Source organism: Rosa chinensis, chromosome 2 (genome assembly GCF_002994745.2).
Source record: "Rosa chinensis cultivar Old Blush chromosome 2, RchiOBHm-V2, whole genome shotgun sequence".
Taxonomy (NCBI): domain Eukaryota; kingdom Viridiplantae; phylum Streptophyta; class Magnoliopsida; order Rosales; family Rosaceae; genus Rosa; species Rosa chinensis.
In genome coordinates, this window is record NC_037089.1 from 25,009,855 (window position 1) to 25,017,009 (window position 7,155).

Genomic DNA, 7,155 nt, shown 5'->3' on the forward strand with positions numbered 1-7,155 from the left:
AAGGCCGGGCAGAGTGGGCAAGGCTGGGGTTGGGCCTGGGCTTTGAACCCTCCACTCTTGCCCTGCCTCACGCCTAATGGGCAAGGCCGAGATGAGCTTGATGCGGGCCCGGCCAAGCTTTTCCCCACAGGGCCTAGCGACACCCATGGGCCACTACAAAAAAGAATTCAATTAGCTACAGCAAAGGGCCACGGCGTAGATTTGCCGTAGCTAATGGTCATCCTTTAACGACTGCAATTACTGCCGTCGCGAACTCATAAATAAGATGCAACGGCTTTGCATTCCCGTCGTTTCTGTTCTTACCAATTGCGACTGCATATACATGCCGTCGCATGTACTTGTGTCAATTGTGACAGAGCTAACAAGCCGTCACTTGTTTTAGGCATTAAGATTCGAGTATGAGGGGAAAAAAAAGAAAAGAAAGAAAGAAAAACGTAAAAGCCAGATCCAGATCTGGTTTCCTCTCTCGTTCTCTTCCTCTCGTCACAGAGAAACTCATTCCATTGTCATTCTGTCTTCCTCTCAGGTAACTCATCTATCTTAGTCTTCTTATTTCTCTTACTTGGGTCTTTTGAATTAATTCTAGAAAGTGAGGGTTACTAACATCTCCAATTGAAAATTTGGCCAATGGTTGATAGGTGCGTGATTCCGGGGTGGGCTAAGGTAATCTTCGGTGACTTCCTCTTCCTTCTTAATCTGGTGTTCGAATGATTGATTACTAATCTGTTTTGTTGTTTTATCTTTGATGCTCAGGTTGGACTTTGGACTGAAAGTGAATAAGAGAGAAAGGTCATTCTCTTTCTCATCGGATTGGTTTCAGGCAGACGAATAATACGATTAAGGAAAAGATTAGAACACCAAATTGTCTGGCAATGGTAAGGTAAGCTTAATTGGTGATCTAAGGTAATGGTTGAGTTTTTTTAGTTTGGATTTTGAGTGATAAAAGGATGAATCAGTTTGGGTTTGTCTTCAACGATATCCGATTTGTCCTTTTTATGGGTTTGGTTTTGAACTAATTGGGGTTTTGATTTTTTTTTTTTTTTTGTGTTGGAGTGCGAGATGTTTCAGTAGTTGATTGGACTGGTTTGAGGTGAGTTGCTTGCTAATTTCAGTTTGATTTTTTTGATTAGATTTTCAGCTAAAGTTATAGTCTTTGGCCTTTTGAAAATTCATGGTCTTACTTTCTTCTTTTATTGTTGTTGTTGGAAGTATCTGGAGTTCTGAAGCCTGCATTATCGGTTTAATTTAGTTTAAGCGCATTGGATTTTGTTAACGATTGTGTATTTGATTTGAAGAATGCTTTAATAATTGGAAACAGATTTGGTGAGAATATACCTGTGCTGCATATGTGACATTCAGAGATGCTTATGCTCTTGAAACTGCTGTTTTGTCAGTGTAAGTTGCTGGTCTCTCTACCAATATGCTCTATTTGAAGATATTATTTTTTGGGAAGTGGAGGTGTACGTCAAAACTCAAAGTGTGCAGATATATTTCGTTAAAATAGAGCAACTTTTGGGAGTCAAAATATTAAGTTGCTTATGCTCTTAATGGTGGCTTTGACACTTCCCAAATATGCAGATATATTTCATTAAAATAGAGCAACTACCAAACTATATTCTAAAATAATATAATGAAGGAAGATTGGTTAAAGAACATGGACATTACTTTCAATTTTGTTTTGTACTGGAAAGAAGCTATCATTTCTAATCATCAATCAGTATTTCAAAGTTTTGGTATGCAATTCACCTCCTAAGATAACTTTTACATTTTTTTTTATTATTGTTGATCATGAGCTACAAAAAAAAAATAATATATTATGCTTTATCTATTGCATTAGGCAGATATAGCCATGTAGGTGGTGTAATATATTCTTACTTATATGTTATTTCACTAAGAATATACTTATAGCATCTGCTATAAATACATAATTTGTAAGCAGTAATCTTACAACATCTTCATTATCTCTCAATTTTCCAACTTTTTCTTTATAGATATGAAAAAGTTCGACACTTGGATACTCATATTGGTCAACCTCAGTTTAGTCCTCCTACGTTTCTATCTATTCCTGTGCTGCATGAAGTGACTCCAGGTAATTGTGGATACTAATGGTTTTTTTAATTTATTTTATTTTATTTATGATCGTAACCTCTTGTACAATTTCCTTTGCCATGTCTTGAAGTTGGATATCTTATTGCACCGCCAAAAGGAAACCAATTGGACCTCAGAGTGATTGGAAGGTACACAATGGAAAAATTATTTGCAACAGCAACAAGTATATTTCGTTTTCAATTTCTTATTCACAGTATTTTTTTCATATGTTTGAGTCTTTTTTGAGTTGACTGTGCAGAGCTCATATTTGTGTCTTTTTTTCATATAGCACCTGAAACCATCGCTTCTCAGCTTTGATATATTGCCTTATTGTTGATCTCCACTTCATCTTATTTTACTTTCCTTGGCTTCTTTGACAGCTGAATAATAATATCCATGTATCCAAGAAGGAGCACAAAAGCAAAAAAATTCATCCAGGAATCTCTGATATAGTTGAATTGCTGGATGCTTACAGAGGTTAAAAAGCTCAGAGAAGCAGGTTGGGAACATTTATTTGTTTTGAGAAGTATACAATGTTTGGGGACAAAGTCAATTGTTGTGGTATTTCAATAAACTACAGAATATTTGCTGGCATTTCAACTCTGACCATCCCTGTGCAGTTCGAAGCAAACAAAATGGACTCAATTTGGATAAACTTTGCACTCAAAGGTCAGCCTCTTATAATTGATACAATTCTGCTCAACTTAATGACTTATAGTTGAACATGATTGAATCTATCTGTGCTTTTTTTCTTAATGGACTGCCTAAATTGATTAATAAGTCACTAAGTTGGCCAACCTTCAATCTAAATACCTACTTATCAGAATATTGTTCTTCTCTACAACCCAATCAAACTAAACTAAGTAGTTATCAATGTTTCCTTTCAACTTATTTGTTTTAGGATATTTAAACTAAATTCATCAAACATACTACTGTCTGTTTAGCTTTTTATTAGCTGCTAAATTCACAAGAGTTTTCTCTTTGTTTCTAGCATCAACTGATGACCAAAGCAATGTTCATTTCTGTTCTGTTTGTCTAGAAGAAGTGTTAAAGCCAAGATTGGGAAGCTAGCATGGTTGGTAGTGAATTATATTGCATGGTTAAAGCCAAAATAATAACAGCATCAGTTACATTACATATCTAGCATGAAAATAAACCGATATTTTGTGAATTATATTGCTACTTACCCGCAGCAAAGCGCGGGCAACTTTTCTAGTATGGTTGATAGTGATTGTTTTATGAGGCAAGCAATAACGTCATGTACATCTTGGCTCTTTTTCTCTTTCAGGTGGACGAGTATTCATGTACCAACGTTCCTAGTATATGGGCTGTTGGTGATGTCACAAACCGGGCTAACCTGACCCCTGTTGCTCTAATGGACGGAACATGCTTTGCAGTATGTATTTTTCTTTGTAATGTTTGCATTAACGTATGCTGTGTAATTGTTTTTCCTTGAACATTTGGTTCCTAACAAGGAGATGGCTTCAAGCTATTAATTTGTTTACTTTATGTTCCCTACAGAAAACAGTTTTTGGTGGGCAACCTAGCAAACCGGATAACATAAATATACCTTGTGCAGTTTTTAGGTAATAGTTTTTTCTTTTAAAAAATTGTGTCCTTCTGTTTTTAGTGATAACTATTTTCTATGGTGGAGCCACAGTTAACAGTAAATTGTATGCCCAAGGGCTTTAGAATCATATGAATTCTTGTTTACCGGTTCCTACAAGGTGAAGATTAATGTTCATAATGCCAGCTGATATTATGTAACTTGGACTTATACTGCTTCTGTGTTCTGTACGTAGAGCATATACTATAGTACTCTCCATTTCCTTCTAGTTTGACCATCTTTTTGTTCAGAAAATCACATTATTTTAGGTGTCTTACGCAAGGCATTTCTATTGCTTTTGGCCTTCAAGCTATAGTACTCTGCATTGTTTGTTTGGCTAGTGTTAGCAACTGAAACAATTAGGAAACATCATTTGATTACTGTTGGGCAGATGATGGTGTTGTGATCATTTGCTTCACTTCTGGTATGAACTCTCTACTTTTTCTTTCTGTTTGTGAGTGAATGTGTGATCTTGCTTTATCTGGAAAGTTGTTATTGTAGCTCAGCTGAGTTCTAATTTACAATTAATATAGTTGAATTCGTTATCTGATTTAAATTTTTCAACTTTCTAGGGAAAAGATATCCTGGAAATCAACCATCTCGAAAGTTCTTTCGGCGTAAAGACCAGAGTGATATGAAATTTTAGTAAATTTAGATTATGTATAAAATTTAAGAAAATCAAACAGAAACTGGCAGCATCGCATGGGCAAGCTGCCTAGTTTTAGCTTAGGTTTAAATATTAGTGCATTTTTGTATATGTATAATTATACGTCAAATATTATCTATCCAAGCTTTGTATTTTAAATTTAATTATCGTTTGAGACTTTGTTGGCTCTGTACTTATAGATTATCTTGTTTGCATAATTAAGTAATTGAACAAAATGTCAATTGTATGCGTTTTGTTAAAAAAGAAAAGTTTTTTTTTTTATATTAATAATTCATATTTTGCGACCGCATTGTTTCCGTCGCAAAAATTCTGTTGCGGTAGGTGGCGTCGCTATTGACCTTTGCGATGGCATAGTTGCCGTCGTTAAACTTGAAGCTACGGCGTAATTGCCGTCGCAAATAGCAATGGCGACGCCCTCAACGACAACGGCAAAATTGCCGTCGCCTAACCTTCTCCATTGGTCTTTTGCGACGGCAATTTGACTCTCCGCGACGGCGTTGCGCCGTGGCCATTTGAACTCTTTTTTGTAGTGGGCTTTTGGGCCCGCAGGCCAAATGATGACCCTTACTTTCAAACTCATGGCCTGGTCTCCGTGAGATGACGACTTGAGTCGGCAACTTATATGGATTCTCTATTCGGCCACTTCACGGTGTCGCACATGTACCTTTTGATTCATCTCGCTGTCACGACCTTCCTCTGGTACTGGTTTGCATGTCCTGAGGAGGGAGAATCGAAGCTCGAAAGCTTCGGCAACTCAGGTGGTTCTTCCGCTATTTTTTATGAATGTTGGGGATGCATGAGGCAAGAAACCTCTTTTACTCATCATGCTATACACGTTGGTATAATTGTTTTTTCGAATTTGGTTTAGTTTTGGAAGACTTGGTATTTCTGGGTTTTATGACCACCTCGGGTAACTGCTCATGGAGATGGATTTGTCTTTGCTAGTTCATTTTCTACTCTAATTCGTGTTCTAGAACCTAACAATCAGCCTTGGAGCTTCGTTTTTTTTTCGTTTCGTATTTGCAACTCTTTGTCTTTTACGTCATTTGTTCATTTCGTATCGTAATTCTTCTTCTTCTTCGGTTTTCGATCCCTAATTTGCGTCTCTACTTCGATTTCACTAGGAGGTTGTGATCAAAATCTGCGGAAATGCAGTGATTTCAAGGATTCTGATGGGGATGGTGTTCAGAATTGCGTTGATGGCCGGTTGACGCCACATGATGGCGTACTGTTTTCGACATGATGGTGTTCGACCTTCCCTTTTTGTAAACTTGTTCATGCTGGCCAATTGCCATGTGCCCACAGCCTGCAGCCACAGTAAAATGAGTTTTACTCAACCACTTTCTAAAAAAAAATAATAATAATAAATAAAATAAAACCTCTCACTTTTTTTTTTGTTCAAGCGTTAGACAAATGCCCTGTTATCCCCCAGTTGGATACCAACCTCCGGTGGTCAGCGCGTAGGCGCTCTCTATTTAACCTACATATTTTCAAAGTTCAACAACAAGTGGTAATCATTTTTTGCTTTTAGGTAGACATTGAATTTGTTAAAGTAATTCACATATATGCATATGGTTCATACGATCCTTGCAAACTGTTGTCAATAAAATAAGACTGGAATAGAACGACAGTGATGAGTAAATATTGATTTTATTCATAGACCAAGTCTGCTTGTACTGTTATTAATTTGACACGGTTCTTTCGGCCATCTCCCACTGTAGGCTATAATCTCATTTATGGCCTAAAACTTCTTCCCACCGTAGGCTATTTCCCAAGGATCAAGAAAAATATTTGGCCTATCCAAATTTTGTAGGCTAAATTTGGGCTCAGTTTTGGTAAGCTTAATGGTGTGGCCTACTGATTTTTTTATTTTTTATTTCTTTAAGAACATGAATTTTACATGAGGAGTTTTAAATACACACCCCTATTTTCTTAATACACACCCCACACTCAATACACCACCTATTTAATTTTTCATTCTAATATTAGACTAGATACACCACCCAAATGACCTAAAATACCCTTAATCTCTAAAACCATGAAATATCATATTATTTGACTATATTAAGATTATTATTTAATATGATTATTATATATTAGTAAATTGAGATTTCATAATTTTCTTTTACATATTTTCTTCTATTTTTTGCTGGAAATTTTGGCCTATCCCAACTCCTTTTCGACATCAATCAATTGGAATTTGAAAATATAAAATTTTGAACATTTGCAAGTCCTTCAAAATTTTAACTTTCAATATAGTCTGCAAAATTTACACTTTCATGCACTACCTATTCAATATGTTAAGCAAGATGAAAACTAAAAACTGATAGGAAAAAAAAAAACCCAAATGCTTTGCTTTCTTACTCTACTCACTCTCACAACTTACTGGCTACCACCTCCAAAACGACGGTGGATCTCAATGAGATAGCTCTCGAGATTACGTTGAATTGTATTCAATACAAGATGAAGAATACATATCTCAACTGAAGATTGTTGAACGAGGACTTCAAATTCATGTCCATAGTCGAAATTCAGGTGATGAAGTGTGGAGAAGAAAGATGTATTGCAACGTATAGGATTTAGAAAAAGAGACATAGAAATGCGCAATTCAATTTTTTTCTTCTTCTAATACATAGATGTCTATTTTGGTCATTTAACATACTTATAAAATCTAATTTGAAATATAAAATAATAGGGATGTGTATTAAGTAGTTAGGGGTGTGTATTTAAAATTTCTCATTTTACATTCAAGAAAAATTATTTTTCCTATATACATGGGTTATTTATAATGTTA

The 7,155-nt window shown here is 35.8% G+C and overlaps 1 long non-coding RNA gene across 1 annotated transcript; it reads left to right on the top strand.

Moving 5' to 3' along the window:
* The first annotated feature begins 486 nt into the window (after positions 1–486).
* LOC112183896 lies at positions 487–4,110 on the top strand. The gene is made up of 9 exons (XR_002929986.2): positions 487–526; positions 639–663; positions 774–880; positions 1,054–1,090; positions 1,319–1,395; positions 1,992–2,089; positions 2,180–2,237; positions 2,469–2,587; positions 4,058–4,110. It is a non-coding gene; the product is annotated as an uncharacterized LOC112183896 (long non-coding RNA).
* Positions 4,111–7,155: the final 3,045 nt, after the last annotated feature.